The following is an 18,853-nucleotide window of genomic DNA, read 5'->3' on the forward strand; positions in this document are numbered from 1 at the left end:
ACGTTGTGTTTACCCCGAGAAAGACTACCATGACCATGAAGCCTTGCACGGGCACCAGTGCGCATGTGTGTACGTGCCAATTTTTTTTCTACAAATCATTTTCTGGGAAGTTGATTTTCTACAAATCGGGGGGGCGGGGTGTTAATCACGACCGGAATATAGGTGATAAGTGGCTAATACACTCAATTTCGTTTCTAAAAGGGTTTATCTAACGAATTTAATATTAAACACACAGTGCATATTTTCCTCGCATGAATATAGTGATAAGTCAATTATCAGGGGAAGACGGGAGCTTGAAGTAAGTGTTAAACGAACTTCCAGTAGAAGTGGTAGAGGCAGGTTCAATACTATCATTTAAAGAAAAATTGGATAGGTATATGGACAGGAAAGGAATGGAAGGTTATGGGCTGAGTGCAGGTCGGTGGGACTAGGTGAGAGTAGCTTTCGGCACGGACTAGAAGGGCAGAGATGGCCTATTTCCGTGCTGTAATTGTTATATGGTTATATAAGTCACTTATAAGTCAATAGCATCATAACATTTTAAGTAACGTTTGGATATTAAACACACAGCACATCTTTTCCCTGTATGAACATATAAAATCATTGCAACACACCAATATCGCTGAATCAGTGAGAGCCCTGGGCTGAATACTTGTTTCCCTGCAACGAGATGCTGCCATCGAGGGGTGATGGGAGACAGTGATACTCGAAGGGGGTTCCTGATGTCCAGTCTATTCCACAATTCAGTTTTGGTTGCATTCATTGCAGAAAACCCCGCTTTGCAGAGATATGTTGGAAATGGAAGCAGCGTTTTCAGTGCTTTCGTGGCTGTCTCAGGATATTCGCCTTGACTTTGCTCCAGAATGCCGGCAGAGATGTTATGTCAAACATACTTTTCAGCCCACCGTCAGTTGCAAGCTCGAGGAGTTGATCTGCTTCCCGTGCTGACATGGATGATGCGTGTGTAACGACCTCGCATGCGTTCAAGCTCAACAGTGGGTGTGACAGGTGTAACATACCCCGTAACTGGGTTGCCAAACCAGCAGAAATGGATCACTCAGTTGGAGTCTGGATTACTAGAACTAAGGAAGTTTTATTAAAGAAACAAGCAACACAGTACTCTAATCAAAAGGATAATAAATGCAACAGTTCAGCAATGATAAACATACATGTACACAGAATTAAGATAACAGGATCAATCAAGCTCTATCGTTGTCTAGGGGTAAATGACCAGTTTCAAAGTGACGCAAAGTTCAGTTCAATTTAGTTCAGTTCAGTTCGCAGTAATCGCTGCCGTGGTGATGGACAGTGGGGGGAAGGAGGGAGAGAGCAAAACGAATGAATATTCAAGGCTTCCACACAGACCTTCGCAGTCAGCTTTCGGGCAAGTCCTTTGTGATGTCATCTGAGGTCACCGACCGTGACCCCCTCCGTTTCCAGATACGATCGTTTCTCTGCGCTGAACCTGGCACCCAGGCAAGGGTGGACACACACCAGGTTCCCGCCGATCGTGCCTTTCCACCCTGTGTGTTTATGGCCCGGTACTTCCCACTGACTTGTGAGAGACGCACCACTTCCAGGGTCTTGTTACCTCGGGTGTCGTGTGTGTCCTGCCTTAGCGAACCTGTCCCTTTTTATCCCCCTGCTGGGGTATCGCCTGTCCATCACTTCAAACAGTTCGGGGTTCAAAGGGGGAGCCGATCTTGACAGCTCCCTCCTTCTGTTACTCTCTCTCCCGTCCCTTCATTACACATCTCCAAAAGCTGCTCCATTGTTTTCCTTATCTCTCTCTCCTGAAGACAAGTGGCAGACCAACTGCTGATCCCACTGGTGCCAGCCCAAGACAGCTAACATCTTTATTGATGTGTATGCTTGTCACACAGGGAATGAGGAAAGGTGCAGCTGACTCCTATCACCAAATCATATCGTTTCCTCGCGGCCTGGTAGCACATGCTTTGCAGCCCGGTACCGGTCCGCAGCCCGGTGGTTGGGGACCGCTGACATAAGCAACACACACAAAATGCTGGTGGAACGCAGCATGCCAGGCAGCATCTATAGGAAGAAGTACAGACGACGTTTCGGGTCGAGACCCTTCGTCAGGACTAATGGAAAAAAGAGATAGTAAGAGAATTGAGAGGGGGACGGGAAGACCCAAAATGATAGGAGAAGACAGGAGGGGGAGGGATGAAGTTGATTGGCAAAAGGGATAAGGCTGGAAAAGGGGGAGTATCATAGGATGGAAGGCCTTGGAAGAAAGAAAGGGGGACGGGGAGCACCAGAAGAAGATGGAGAACAGGCAAGGATTCCAGACCCAACCAGTTTCCCTCTACCACCACTCTCCTCTGTCTAGTGGAATTGGTCCTTGCTCTTAATAATTTCTCCTTTGGCTCCTCACACTTCCTTCAAACTAAAGATGTAGCCATGGGCACCTGTATGGGTCCCAGCTATGCCTGCCTTTTTTGTTGGCTATGTGGAACAGTCCATGCTCCAAGCCTATTCTGGTATCTGTCCCCCACTTTTCCTTTGTTGCATCGACGACTGCATTGGCGCTGCTTCCTGCACACATGCTGAGCTCTTTGACTTCATCAACTTTGCCTCCAACTTCCACCCTGCCCTCAAATTTACCTGGTCCACTTCCAACACCTCCCTCCCCTTCCTTGATCTCTATGTCTCTATCTCTGGAGACAGTTTATCTAGTGATGTCTACTATAAGCCCACGGACTCTCACAGCTACCTGGACTATAGCTGTTCCCACCCTGTTACTTGTGAAAATGCCATCCCCCTTCTCTCAATTCCTCTGTCTCTGATGCATCTAAAGGAGATGTCTTCCTTTTTTAAAAAAAGGGGCTTCCCTTCCTCCACCATCAACTCTGCCCTCAAACGCATCTCTCCCATTTCACGCACCTGCTCTCACCCCATCCTCCCACTGCCCCACTAGAGATAGGGTTCCTCTTGTCCTCACCTACCACCCCACCAGCCTCCATATTCAACATATAATTCTTCATAACTTCTGCCATCTCCAACGGGATCCCACCACCAAGCATATCTTTCCTTCTTCCCCCTCTTTCTGCTTTCCACAGGGATTGCTCCCTATGCAACTCCCTAGTCCATTCGTCCCCCCCATCCCTTCCCACCTATCTCCCTCCCGGCACTTATCCTTGTAAGTGGAACAAGTGCTACACCTGCCCTTACACTTCCTCCCTCATCACCATTCAGGGCCCCAGACAGTCCTTCCAGATGAGGCAACACTTCACCTGTGAGTCTGCTGGTGTGATCTACTGTGTCTGGTGCTCCTGGTGCGGTCTTCTATATATTGGTGAGACCCAACGCAGATTGGGAGATCGCTTCACTGAACACCTACACTCTGTCCACCAGAGGAAGCAGGATCTCCCAGTGGCCACACATTTTAATTCCACGTCCCATTTCCATTACGATATGTCAATCCATGGCCTCCTCTACTGTCGAGATAAAGCCACACTTAGACTGGAGGAACAACACCTTTTATTCCATCTGGGTAGCCTCCAACCTGATGGCATGAACATTGATTTCACTAATTTCCATTAATGCCCCTCCTCCTCTTCTTACCCCATCCCTATTTTTTTTCTCTCTCTTTCCCTCTCACAATAACTCCTTGCCTGTTCTCCATCTTCCTCTGGTGCTCCCTGTCCCCCTTTCTTTCTTCCAAGGCCTTCCATCCCATGATACACCCCCTTCTCCAGCCTTGTATCCCTTTTGCGAATCAACTTCCCAGCTCTTGGCTTCATCCCTCCCGCTCCTGTCATCTCCTATCATTTTGAGTCTCGCCCTCCCCTCTCACTTTCAAATCTCTTACTATCTCTTTTTTCCATTAGTCCTGACAAAGGGTCTCGACCCGAAATGTCGACTGTACTTCTTCCTATAGATGCTGCCTGACCTGCTGTGTTCCCCCAGCATCTTGTGTGTGTGTTGCTTGAATTTCCAGCATCTGCAGATTTTCTCATGTTTGTATAAATATGACTTACTAAGCTTCAGCAAGCTAGCAGCACCACTTGTATTGTTCATTCTTCCCAGCCTAAAATGCCACAGATATAGCCTTTATTATCTCCAACTCGCTTTCTCTGCAACTTAAGATACCTTCCTAGTTCTGTTGAAAGTTATCTTTTGGAGAGTAATGCATTTTGTTCATCTCTTTAATTCTTTACCCTATATTTTACCTGGTATTTATTCAATTGTTTTTCAAAAGCTGCACTCTGGTTTCATATCAAGCAGTATATTAGCCCAAGGCTTCCCCAACTATAATCAATCACTGGCAGCACAGCAGTGCATCCAATAGAGCCACAGCCTCATAGCTCCAGTGACACAGGTTCAATCCTGACCTCAGCTACTATTTGTACTGTTATGTACCCCTGGGGTTTCCTTTTTGCTGTGGACTGTCACTTTAAGGCAGGAGTCCCCAGCCTTTCTTGCACTGCGAACCGGTTTAATTTTGACAATAGAGGACATGGGTTAAGGGTGAGGGGGGAGAAGTTTAAAGGGAACATTGGGGGGGCTTCTTCACACAGAGAGTGGTGGGAGTATGGAACGAGCCGCCAGACGAGGTGGTAAATGCGGGTTCTTTTTTAACATTTAAGAATAAATTGGACAGATACATGGATGGGAGATGTATGGAGGGATATGGTCCGTGTGCAGGTCAGTGGAACTAGGCAGAAAATGGTTCGGCACAGCCAAGAAGGGCCAAAAGGCCTGTTTCTGTGCTGTAGTTTCTATGGTTTCTATTCTTGCGGACCAGCTGACGGTGGGGAGGTGTTAATCACGACCGGAGTATAGGTGATAAGTCAACTATAAGTCACTTATCAGTGGCTAATACACTCAATTTTGTTTCTAAAAGGGTTTATCCAACGAATTTAATATTAAACACACAACGCATATTTCCCTTGCTTGAGTGATAAGTCAATTATAAATCATAAGGAGGTTCCTTATGTCCAGTCTATTCCACAATTTAGTTTTTGTTGCATTCATTGCAGAAAACTCCGCTTCGCAGCAATATGATGTTGGAAATGGAAACCACATTTTCAGTGCTTTCGTGGCTATCTCAGGATATTCAGCCTTGACTTTGATCCAGAATGCCGGCAGAGATGTTATGTCAAACATTTTTCAGCCCACCGTCATCTGCAAGCTCGAGGAGTTGATCTTCTTCCCACACTGACATGGATGATTCACCGGGGACATTCACAAATGGATCACGGACCCATTCCTTTGCACGTCTTGGGTCATTTGTGGTCGGGAAGTAACGCTCGAATTCTGTCGACAGCGAAGATAGGTGTTCGCGTAGCAGCTGTGAGCCTCAGTCTCTCCCAAATTCCCAGCTAATGCTGGGAATATGTCAAATATGCCCCTGTCCACTCGCCATCCCCACAGTTCCAGTTTGGCTGTGAAAGCAGACACTTTATCTGCCAACTTGAAGACAGTTGTCATTCTCCCCTGAAGTGACAAATTGAGTTCATTGAGCAGGTTGAAGATGTCACACAGATAAGCGAGTTCTGCTATCCACGCCTTGTCACTCCTCGTTGTTTTAAGTGTGCTACCAGTGGTGACTTTTTTCCTGAAAGAAATCTCTGTAGCTGCTCTCTTAACTCAAAAACCCTGGCCAGGGCTCTCCCCCTTGATAGCCACTTGACTTCAGTGTGTAAGAGAAGGCGTTTGTGCTCTGCATCCATTTCCTCGCAAAGCTGCTCAAACAGACGTGAGTTAAGGGCTTTTGCTTTGATGTGATTGATAACTTCAACACACTCAATATGCTGTTAAAATCAGGTGACATTTTTCACCTGGCCAGCATTTCCCTATGTGTGACACAGTGTATAGACTGGCATTCAGGAGCAACCTCTTTGACTCGGGTAGTGAAACCAGACTTGCTACCATTCCAACAGCTGTGCTTCGATGTTCTCCGCTATGTCATCGATTCTCCTTGAAACCATGGTAGCTGAAAGAGAAACCTGTGCCATCTTGTTAGCTGCAGCTTCTCCCAACAGTTCATGGCACATGTACTTGACAGCAGGCAGAATCAATTCTTCACCAACAATGAAAAGCTTCTTAGCCTTAGCAATACGACTAGTCACTAAGTACGACGCTCTCAGAGCAGCAGCATTTGTGGAGGTGGTGGCTCTCAGCACTTGCTTCTGTCCTGCTTGCTCATGTTTTTTCCACTCAAAAAACTCAATGGGTTTGTCTTCAAGTGCAGGATGCTTGGACTCAAGGTGCCGAAGCAGTTTTGAGGGCTTCATTGCTTCATTGCCTCATTAGACAGCTTGTCTCCACATATCACACACAGGGGGCTTGGAGCGTGCGAGTCACCGGTCGCAAAAAAGCCATATTTTATGTACGACTCGTTGTATTTTCTGTTGAAGAAAGCTTTCTTTTTCTTTTTGCAGTCTTGGCCTCAGCTGTCTCTGCATTATCATCATTGTTAGGCCTTTTATGTCCCCTACCATCTGTTCCAAAGAAACTCTCAAGTGACGTTTTTTTTTAACTCCTTGAGTAGTTGTAGGTTAATGACCGACTGATGTCCTTGTGTGCGTTCAAGTTCAACAGGGAGCGTGACAGGGAATGAGGAAAGGTGCAGTTGACTCATATCGTTTCCTCGCAGCCCGGTAGCACATGCTTTGCAGCCCGGTACCGGTCCGCGGCCCAGTTGTTGGGGACCACTGCTTTAAGGCACAAGAAAAAACTCAGACTAACTTTTGGACTTCTGCTGAGAGAAAGAGAGAGGGGCAGAGTCTGTCTTTCAGCTTGTGTTTACACTTTTACAAGGACATTGACTACTGCTGTCAGCTTCTGGGTTGCCATAGAGAGAGAGGTGGAGTTATTTGATGGACAATCGATGTCATGGTTTCGCTGCAGCGTGTTTACTTTTTACAAGGACAGTTACAGACACAGAGAAACACATGCTCAGAGTCAAGATGGATTCGATCAATGAAAGACACCAGTGAGTGAGGTCCTGGTTTAAACTTTCAGTAGCCCGAAAAGGGGTGAGTTGAGATCGATCCTGAGTATTGATAAATGACTCTCACAAGTTGTCTGCAACTAGAACAGTTTGCACGAAGAGAAGAGAGGAGAGATAGGTTTGAAACAGAAGAAACTTAGTGACAAAGAGGTCACTATTTGGACTCTCTCTCTAAGTAGCCCGTAAGGGTGAGTTTGAGATCCATTCGAATACGAAGGTGTGACTGTCACGTAGTTAATCCACAAGAGTGGGTTCTCTGGTGAGGGGAGTATCTTTGTGAATACCACTTGTGTGTTACCCTTGTTTGGGTGTGGTAGTTCACTGAAGAAAGGCACTTCTGTTGCAAATCACTGTTGGAGTTATTTCGTATGTCGTAGAACTGGATAAGTGGCTATCACATTGTGTGCTTGGGGTTGGTTCCCTTGAAGAGGGTCCCCTTAGTGATAAGCTACTGTTGGTGATAACCCAAATGTGGATTCTGTTGGAGTATCCTGTGGCCACCACTTTGAGATGTGCCGTACCTGAATTCGGGGGTGGTACCACTTGTGTTGAAAGGATATTCGTTGAAGATCACTGTCAGTTATACTTCGTGTGTGGAGTGGAACAACTTCGGAGATAAAACCTACTATTATTGTTATTTTGTATTGCTGTCGTGGAATCTGTGGAATATTGACATAATTGCCTTCTCTCGACATTTACCCTGGATTACAAAACTCTCTCTCCATCACTACTCAACTCAATACCACGAACTGAACTGAACTTTACTCATCATCTTAAGACTATTCATTTACCCCTAGGCTTGAAGAAGCTTGGTTTTTCTATTTCCACACTTATATATATATAATCATTGCTAACCTGTTTGATATATCTGCATTTATATTACTGTATTGCGTAGTTACGAATAAATACCATTAGTTAATAGCAATATCAGACTCCAAAGTCTGCCGGTTCTTTAACCCGTCACGGGGTACATGACAGTACAGAGTTTGTACATTCATCCCAAGATCACATTGTTTTCCAGATGCTCCAGTTTCCTCCGACATCCCTAAAATATGCCCACTGTAAGGTGCCCCTATTGTGTAAGTGATTAAGTCTGGAGAGAGTTAAAAGAAACATGGAGAGAATGAAGTTTAAATTAATTGATGTTAAATAGTCTGCATAGACTTGATGGGCTGAGGAGCCTGTTTTCGTGCTATACAACTTTATTATGAAAGGAAATTTACAAATCCTGCCTCTGGTTATTTTGCCACTCACCCTAAATCTGGGCTCTCTTGCATGTACTTTGTCTCTAGCTGTTGCACATTATTCTGCATTGATATTATTTTACTGTCTTCTACCTGAATGCACTGTGTAATGATCAGTATGAACAGCATGCAAGACAAGCTTCTCACATAAGACATGTGACGATAATAAACCAATACTTTCCGAATGCATGAAGCCCAAGACAACTTTCCAGCTGGGACCAAGCTAGTATTCCGACGCAGTGATTGGAGCCTGGCCAGCTGGGGATATAACTGCTAGAGACGGAGTGAAAGAAATCAGAAATTGGACACCTGGAGAAGCATGGAGATTGTGGAGATAGTATAAGCCTGGAGTTTACAGAGGAGGCAAAGCTAAAACCACAGAGAGATGTGAAAACAAGGATAATTTTAAAATCAAGGCATTGCCAGAGTGGGAACCAATGTAGATCTGTGAGCACAAGTTTCATGGATGAAAGTTTGTTGACCTGAAATGTAACTGATTCTCTCCACAGGTGCTGCCTGACCTGATTAGAACTTCAAGCATTTCCTGTCTTTATTATGGACTGTGAATGTCACATTCTTCTCCCTTCACTGTCCTATAGCTACTTTTTATGCCTCAAATTTTAAGCATAGTTATATGCTCAGTTCTGCTTCCCTCTCCACTGGTGGTGCTTTTTTTAATCTTAAATTCCATTTTCAATATGCATGATATTTTGATTCTGTTGGTTTTCATTATTTAAGAAATCTTTTGAAATTTCTATAATTTCTCCTTAATTCTGATCATTGATCAATACCTGTCTCAGTTGCTATCCTAGTTTCCTATTAATTCATTATTCTGGTCTGTTATAATTCGCAGATTTAACAAGTATCATCATAGCAGCACCATTTTACTGCGAATTGTATCACACATATATTCAAAAGAGCAGCTGGATGTTTCATATGCCATATGGCACCTTAGGTGATAAAACCGCAGCATGATGAACATAAACATTTCAAAAATGAGCAAGTGTTGCCAGACTAGAATAATGATCAAACCAATCTACTACATAACTAACAAAGCATTTAAAGCAATAGATTATGACATTCTGCCTATCAGAATTTACTTAAATACCAATAAAGCAACTGGCATAATTTTATCTATGAATCCATTCTGTCTATACTTAGAATATGAATCTGTTATTTTGAAACATTTCTAAGGAAAAAAGAGAGGAGGGATTACCAAGGGAAAAATCAGTCATTACATGATGTTTCAGTTTGCACCTCTTCCCCTACAGTATCCCTGATGTTTAAAAATTAAAATCTGATTGAAGACATTAGGAATGCCATCTCGTTTGGGAGTTTCATTTCTCAGGAGTATTGAAAACTGCCTATATTTGTAACAAAAATGTCAAAACTCAAGGCCTCCAAGGGCAGTTTGTACATAACATATGTCTGTCTATCAGATTTTGAAGTTGCACAATTATGAAGTATATGTGGCCTTCACACTTCAGAAATAAGAGAATGCCAACATTGGCATTAGTCCTCAAGCACAATCAGAACAGATGACCAAGTAGATTTTGAAAGTCGGCTAAGGAAAATACAGTATATTATGACTTTCGAGTTGGAATGTTACTAGCTGGAAAGATCAGGATTCATGATATCCTAGGGATACAATTTTAAATGCAATCTTTGATTAAATGAAAGCATGATCTATTTGTTCATAAACATTCCATCAAGGGTATAGAAATGATGATATTTTTAAACCAAAATAATTTAAAATAGCAATGCCTGCAGTACAATATGTAATATAAATCACAGACAGATATAGTTGGTTAAATGATTTAAACAGATATTCACAAACTCATAGCAAAACAGCAGCTGAGTTTCACAGGTACTAGCACATCACACAGAAAAAGGAGCCATCTGGAATCGAATATTTCATCACTATTAAAAATAATCTGTTTGAATAATAACTTTAACTTGTGAATATTAAATGGGGCGGGTTATACTTAAAAGAGCTATGTAGCATAAATACAATCTAATAAATACTGATAGATTTATGGAAATGACAGCCTCCAGCTACAGCACGATCCATATTTTTGGCAATTTTATAAAACCCTGTTAATAAAAAAAACATACCAACTGCATAACAGAATGACCTTTGATGCCTTTAGCTCTGAGCTCTCAATAAATTTAGAAACCAGGGTTATTTGTGATTTTCTTAATATTCGGTTTGTTCCTGAAGGCATTTATTTATGTGAGACAGTGGATGTGCTGGTAGTCCTGCAGTGCTCAGACTCTTTACGTGTGATTCAGACAAACATGCGCCAGTCCTCAATGAAGGGTTGGCAGGGCTGAAGGTGAGCAGCTCCAAGTTCCTGCGTGTCAATATCTCAGAGAACCCATTCTAGGCCCAGCACATACAGACAGACATTAAGAAGCCATAAAGCCTGAAGAAACTTAAAATCTGAAGAACCGATATCTAGAACTTATCAGGGAAAGTGGCTGAATAGACAAAATAAGTGTCTTAGTTCTTCCCAGGTGGTGGAAGAATTGAAGGCTGCCATTTCCTGAATTAACTCTTTCTGCATTGAAGCTCTTAGAAATAGACATAACAAAAACTCTACCTGCTAATCAGAGATATTTTTCAAATAATGAGTTATATATAGGCTATTCTTTGATAAGGAGGGAGAAAATGGGCTGACAAGATGAGTAGTCAGTTCCCGTGAACTGCAGTGGCCTGGGCCCAATTTTTGACTTGAATTGGTTATAATTTGTGTGAAATGGCCTGATTCAGGACTGCCTTTCGTAGATGCCCTTGGAAAAAAATCTATCCATGATGCAACTGGCTGAGTCCTCTACTCTCTGTAGCCTCTTGAGTTCCTGTGAGTTTGAAGAAAGGCAACATATTAGGGACCCCAGCATGTGGGCCATGCCCTCTTCCAAATGCTTTCATCAGGCAGGAAGTACAGGAGCCTGGAGACCCACACCTCAATGTTCAACAACAACTTCTTCCCCACAGCCATCAGGCTCTTGAGCCACCCTAAACAACCCTGTCACTGCCTCGGTCTATAGTCCTTTAACCCTCTATCAACTTGCACTGACATTGTTATGTTTATTTATATCATGTAAATTATGTACAAATTTTGTTCATTTAAGGTTATGTTAACTTTTAAGTTTGTCATGGTTTTACTGTACTACTGCTACAAAAACATAATTTTACATGGCATTTATACCCTGTATATGTATGCCTATGACAATAAACTTGAATTTGAACTGGAAAAGGTAGAAAGTTTCGCCATACTATTTCTATGGCTGAAAATATTGCAACCCAACCATGTACAGACGAGCATCACTGAACTGCTATCTGAAGAAACAACAACATCAACAGAGCATTTCATTCATTTAGCAGCCTTGTCATAGTGCAATATACCAAGGCACTTCATAGAAGTGATAAAAAGAAAATACTGAACTATTAAGGCAAATGATTAAAAGCCTACTGAAATAAATGAGTTTTAAGGACTGCCTAAGAAAAAGAGAGTAAGGAGGAAAATAAGTGGAGAGGTTTGGGAGACCAAGTACATAAAATCATTAGATATAATAACATTGAAGGAGATCGTTCAGCCCATCTAATTTGTATCAATTCTCAATTATGCAACTCTTTGACTCTCCACACATAATTGATTTTTTTTTCTTTAAGTATTTATTCAATTGTTTTTCACAAGCTTCTGTTGGGTCCATATCCACCAGCCTATCAACCAATACATTCATAATCTAAATCAATTACTGTGAAAGGCTGCCACGTGGTTGCCACAATGCTATTACAGCTCAGGACATTGGAGTTTGGCGCCCTCTGTGGAATGTGAGGATTTTCTTCAAGTGCTCTGGTTTCCTCCCACAATCCAAAGGTTAATACGTTAATTGGTCATTGTAAATTGGCCTGTTGGGCTTAAATAGGGGGTAATGGGGTTACTGAGCTGCATGGTTTGAAGGGCTAGTAATATTTTAGCTATTTTATATCTAAAATAAATGAATAATTGAAGTGTTTTCAAAAGTTACCTCTGAGTTATTTGCCAGTCAGTCACCTTTAATCTCAGCTCTCTGTTCAACGGATCCTTGCCTACTTAAAAGAAAATTTATCATGATTTACCTTGGGTAAAGCTTGCATGATTTTAAATATGTCATATCTCCTATCAGCACTTTCTGCCTTTAGAAGAACAACCATAGTTTTCCCGACCTATGAAGGTAACCATAATCACTCCTCCCTGAATCATCTACTTCTTTTGTATTCTCTCCAGAGCAGGGAATACTTTCATAATGTTGATGTACAAAACTAGACACAGCTTAAAGCTGAGTACTTGCTTGCAGTGTGTTGGACGCGTGAAAGCATAGCTGCAAATGGTAGAGTGAAGGAAATTAAGTATACACAGAATGTACAGTGGGTCTACAAGTACAGACATCATGGAAGAAAGAGGTCATGTAAGCTAAAATACAAAGAGCAGAACCCACAGTGTTTTCCCTTCTCTAGGCTGATAGATACTAAAGCTGATTACACTGACGATGCTCGGCTCAGTTTAGCACCAGTAGAGACAAGCAATTGAGTACCTTGCATAACTGGGCTTAGTGGAAAACAATTATTCACTCAACCATGAAAAAAAAACACCATAATTTGAGGCACAGAATCAGTGCTAGGAATCATCAGTGTGATCATTCAACTTCAGCTGAAGGTCAGTGAAAACTATATAGAGAAATGGAGTAACATGCCATTTGTTCCATAAGAAAAACCCTCATGGAAAAGTTACCCAAAGTAGTAAGCAGCTTTACAAGAAGGAAAGCAACTGCTGTACTTACAACCTGTGCTATAGAGATCTCCAATGCAAACAGACTATGAATATCTATCACTTCCCTTTGTTCAAGTGTAGTATGCAAGTGACAGCTAATTTAATCAAATTGACAGGTTAAATACATCAGATTCCCAAAGACTGCCTGCAGCAACATCAAGTAATGTGGGTTGATAATAGGTAGTCTGAACTCTGAGTCACAATGTCACAGTGAAGGCACTTATAAGGCATCTTCAGATGCACAGCTCAGGAATAATAAGTAGAATAACATTTCAAAAGTCGCAGTGAACTCCTTATAGTGGACGTCACAAATGCTAAATCTTTTTTTTGTTACAGCCTATCAGCTACACGTTTGGCAGGTGAGGAAATTCAGTTAATTAGACGAATGCTGAGCAGCTCTAACTGCATGCAGTATTTGTTTAGAGATGTTATGATCCTGAAAAGAATACAAAATATCATGGAGCAAATGCAGTTTCTTCATCCAGTCATGTTTATTCTACCCACTTATAAACTTTGACATATTTAATCCTCAGAGAAAAAATTGCCACCAATGCCCTGATTCACATTTCAGATAGAACTTTAATGTTCAACCCTCTTTCAATTGCAGGTCTAAATAAAAATTGTGCTTGTCATACTGAAAAACCTTCGTTTAAGAGATTCACCTTTACCTCATGAAAGAGGATCTTACAATAATGATCTCTTGAAGTCTAAGGATCAGTTCTTTAAAAATTCAACAGTAATAGGTTTTACTCGGCAAATTGGCTGATATTTGATCTTGTTTGTTTTCATGGCATTATTGGGTCCTTAATAAAATTACAGCATGTTTCATCAGTTTACAGACCTTCCATCACCTGAATGAACCTAAAATACACCAAACCAAAAATTTCATTTTGGATCTACACACACAAAACCCTGCAGAAACTCAGCAGGTCAGGCAACATCGATGGAAATAAATAAATGTTTGACGTTTCGGGCCAAGATCCTGTTCTAAAAAAGAGTGTTGACCTGAAACATTGAGTTTGTTCATTTCCAAAGATGTTGCCTGACCTGCTGAGTTCCTCTAGCATTTGCAAAATCTCTCGTGTTTACGATTAGCTATCTTGGATGTTCATGTTGCAAAGGTAATCAGCAATACCATAGAGGGCATTGCAACTGCTATTTCAGTTCCAAACCATCATGCATAGAAGTCAGGCTGGACTTTATATTGAAGAGGGTATTAGAAGGTGCACACAGCTGAACTACAGTATTTATTGTAGACACATTGTGATATGCACACAGAGTTCTTGTTAGCCTGCCAAATGGAGCACAGCTGAAATTCCAGCCTATATTTACTCTTGAAGTTACACAGATACAGATGTATCCAGCAGCAGGAAACACCCTGCATTTCTTCCCTATTTCCACTTTTAAAGAGATCATGAATTACTGTTGGGCTCATTTTTGATTGATTTCTACCAGCCATTGCTACAGTTCTGCAAGTGCACATTACCTTGTAAAGTTGTTTAAAATTGCTGAAGTCTATAAGAAGCAATGTGCCAGCTGTTGAAGAACTTTTGTCCTGTCTTCAAGGCTTCCAAGTAAATCAGAAACGAGTGTACTAGGAGTATTAATCTTGTCGTACAACATAATTGAGAAGAAGTGCAAGAAGAAGAAGGGAGATTCGAGGATGAGGAGTGAAAGGAACAGAAATTAGGTCTGTCGACGTCCATATGCAATCAGAATAATCAGGGTGTAATTCTCCTATCTGAACCAGCAACAATGTGTGAAGAATCAAAATTTTGCAAAATAGCCAACACCGAAATGTTTCTATTGTACTACCGCAACAGAGAAGGGGAAAACTGCATTGCCAGTGGTTGACAAAATGAGCATAACAATTAACTTTTGAGCATTAAGCTTCAGTCAAGCAGGAAATATTGTCAAAATCTCCCAGTTTGCCATCATAGTTGATTAAAGGAGATGACTGATTCTCTGTGTTCAATGAGTAATGAGTATACGTATCTCATACTTCCCCCAGAGAGCAGCAGAAAGAGCTTAGCTGGAGTGCCAGCTAACGACCATTCATAACGTTGTACAGCTAAACACACTGCTTACTGCTTTGTTAGCATTCTGGCTTCCCATCCCCTCGTGCATATTGGGTTTGAAGAGATATATCTCAACCTAGAGATGAAATGCATTCTCTCAATTTGTAGCTGCTCTGCAATAATAAAAAAAGAACATGCAATCCGATGCATGTTCAGTGCCATTTCTTCGTGCCACTTGCATTAAGTCACAAGAGCAAACTAAGACTGTCGGATAAAGATAAATTCCCACATACAACGAGGCTCATGCTGCTGGCTGCATGGATGTTGTGGTATCACAGAAAATGTCGTGAGGAGGACGTCAGGTGTACCAAACAGGGTCTGTGCTATTGTGATGGAACCCTGCAAAACTCAGCAGAGCAGAATTGAGCAGATCTCTCAGTTCATGGCTTTCTATACAAGCTGTGTACTGTGCAGCCTTGCCACCATGAGAACTTTGTCCTTGTCACCAGCCAGTCAGCCATCAACTAAGGAACAAATCAAGGAGGAAGATGCACAAAGAGTTGCGGAGCAGGAAATTAAGATGGTTCCACTTGGCCAGGCTGTCTGAAAGCATCTCTGTTAACTCTGACATCAGGAAACCCAAGACTAATTCCCTAGTCACCAGCAATCCACTTCCAAACTTGATTCTACTCCTAGCTATTTTCTTCAGTGCAAGATAAAAGCTAATAAAAGATAATGATTTGACATTAAATGTATTAGTTTAATATTTCTAAATTGCATAAAGTATCAGCTAATCATGCTTATTCATTTTATTGGTGAAACCCTTGCTTATCCTGCCACTGCTACATAATGTTATTCAATGACAGCTGACAACATAATGGTTGGTGGAAAGCTGACAGCTTTCAGTAGAGGACAAATGTCCTTGCTATATGTTCTTCAGAAGCTCTAATCGAGAAGGATCCATGTGAGACTGAGGCGTATGCACCAGCAGTCTGGCTAACAGGTAAACAATAAGGCACAGGCTGGTAAGAGTGCAAAGTCAAATATTATCAATCCAAACATAAAAGAATGGCTTGCTGTTATATAACGTGTTTCAAGGTTTCAGAGAGGACAAAGTAATTTATTTGCAATTCAGTAGTTTCAGTGTGTAGTAACACTGTTTTACTTGTTTGAAGAAAGAACGTTCTGACCACATTTTTAATTAAGTTCAATATCATAAGTTTGCTTAAACGCAAACAACAGGAATTCTGCAGATGCTGGAAATTCAAGCAACATACATCAAAGTTGCTGGTGAACGCAGCAGGCCAAGCAGCATCTATAGGAAGAGGCGCAGTCGACGTTTCAGGCCGAGACCCTTCGTCAGGACTAACTGAAGGAAGAGTGAGTAAGGGATTTGAAAGCTGGAGGGGGAGGGGGAGATGCAAAATGATAGGAGAAGACAGGAGGGGGAGGGATGGAGCAAAGAGCTGGACAGGTGATAGGCAAAAGGGGATACGAGAGGATCATGGGACAGGAGGTCCGGGAAGAAAGACAAGGAGGGGGGGGTGACCCAGAGGATGGGCAAGAGGTATATTCAGAGGGACAGAGGGAGAAAAAGGAGAGTGAGAGAAAGAATGTGTGCATAAAAATGAGTAACAGATGGGGTACGAGGGGGAGATTGGGCCTTAGCGGAAGTTAGAGAAGTCGATGTTCATGCCATCAGGTTGGAGGCTACCCAGACGGAATATAAGGTGTTGTTCCTCCAACCTGAGTGTGGCTTCATCTTTACAGTAGAGGAGGCCGTGGATAGACATGTCAGAATGGGAATGGGATGTGGAATTAAAATGTGTGGCCACTGGGAGATCCTGCTTTCTCTGGCGGACAGAGCGTAGATGTTCAGCAAAGCGGTCTCCCAGTCTGCGTCGGGTCTCACCAATATATAAAAGGCGACATTGGGAGCACCGGACGCAGTATATCACCCCAGTCGACTCACAGGTGAAGTGATGCCTCACCTGGAAGGACTGTCTGGGGCCCTGAATGGTGGTAAGGGAGGAAGTGTAAGGGCATGTGTAGCACTTGTTCCGCTTACACGGATAAGTGCCAGGAGGGAGATCAGTGGGGAGGGATGGGGGGGACGAATGGACAAGGGAGTTGTGTAGGGAGCGATCCCTGCGGAATGCAGAGAGAGGGGGGGAGGGAAAGATGTGCTTAGTGGTGGGATCCCGTTGGAGGTGGCGGAAGTTACGGAGAATAATATGTTGGACCCGGAGGCTGGTGGGGTGGTAGGTGAGGACCAGGGGAACCCTATTCCTAGTGGGGTGGTGGGAGGATGGAGTGAGAGCAGATGTACGTGAAATGGGGGAGATGCGTTTAAGAGCAGAGTTGATAGTGGAGGAAGGGAAGCCCCTTTCTTTAAAAAATGAAAACATCTCCCTCGTCCTAGAATGAAAAGCCTCATCCTGAGAGCAGATGCGGCGGAGACGGAGGAATTGCGAGAAGGGGATGGCGTTTTTGCAAGAGACAGGGTGAGAAGAGGAATAGTCCAGATAGCTGTGAGAGTCAGTAGGCTTATAGTAGACATCAGTGGATAAGCTGTCTCCAGAGACAGAGACAGAAAGATCTAGAAAGGGGAGGGAGGTGTCGGAAATGGACCAGGTAAACTTGAGGGCAGGGTGAAAGTTGGAGGCAAAGTTAATAAAGTCAACGAGTTCTGCATGCGTGCAGGAAGCAGCGCCAATGCAGTCGTCAATGTAGCGAAGGAAAAGTGGGGGACAGATACCAGAATAGGCACGGAACATAGATTGTTCCACAAACCCAACAAAAAGGCAGGCATAGCTAGGACCCATACGGGTGCCCATAGCTACACCTTTAGTTTGGAGGAAATGGGAGGAGCAAAAGGAGAAATTATTAAGAGTAAGGACTAATTCCGCTAGATGGAGCAGAGTGGTGGTAGAGGGGAACTGATTAGGTCTGGAATCCAAAAAGAAGCGTAGAGTTTTGAGACCTTCCTGATGGGGGATGGAAGTATATAAGGACTGGACATCCATGGTGAAAATAAAGCGGTGGGGGCCAGGGAACTTAAAATCATCGAAAAGTTTAAGAGCGTGAGAAGTGTCACGAACATAGGTCGGAAGGGATTGAACAAGGGGTGATAAAACAGTGTCGAGGTATGCAGAAACGAGTTCGGTGGGGCAGGAGCAAGCTGAGACAATAGGTCGGCCAGGACAGGCAGGTTTGTGGATCTTGGGTAAGAGGTAGAAACGGGAAGTGCGGGTTGTGGGAACTATAAGGTTGGTAGCAGTGGATGGGAGATCCCCTGAGCGGATAAAGTCGGTGATGGATTCGTCCCCCCCATCCCTCCCCACTGATCTCCCTCCTGGCACTTATCTGTGTAAGCGGAACAAGTGCTACACATGCCATTACACTTCCTCCCTTACCACCATTCAGAGCCCCAAACAGTCCTTCCAGGTGAGGCATCACTTCACCTGTGAGTCGACTGGGGTGATATACTGCGTCCGGTGCTCCCAATGTCGCCTTTTATATATTGGTGAGACCCGACGCAGACTGGGAGACCGCTTTGCTGAACATCTACGCTCTGTCCGCCAGAGAAAGCAGGATCTCCCAGTGGCCACACATTTTAATTCCACATCCCATTCCCATTCTGACATGTCTATCCACGGCCTCCTCTACTGTAAAGATGAAGCCACACTCAGGTTGGAGGAACAACACCTTATATTCCGTCTGGGTAGCCTCCAACCTGACGGCATGAACATCGACTTCTCTAACTTCTGCTAAGGCCCAATCTCCCCCTCGTAC

The sequence above is a fragment of the Mobula hypostoma genome, chromosome 3 (assembly GCF_963921235.1).
Source record: "Mobula hypostoma chromosome 3, sMobHyp1.1, whole genome shotgun sequence".
Taxonomy (NCBI): Eukaryota; Metazoa; Chordata; class Chondrichthyes; order Myliobatiformes; family Myliobatidae; genus Mobula; species Mobula hypostoma.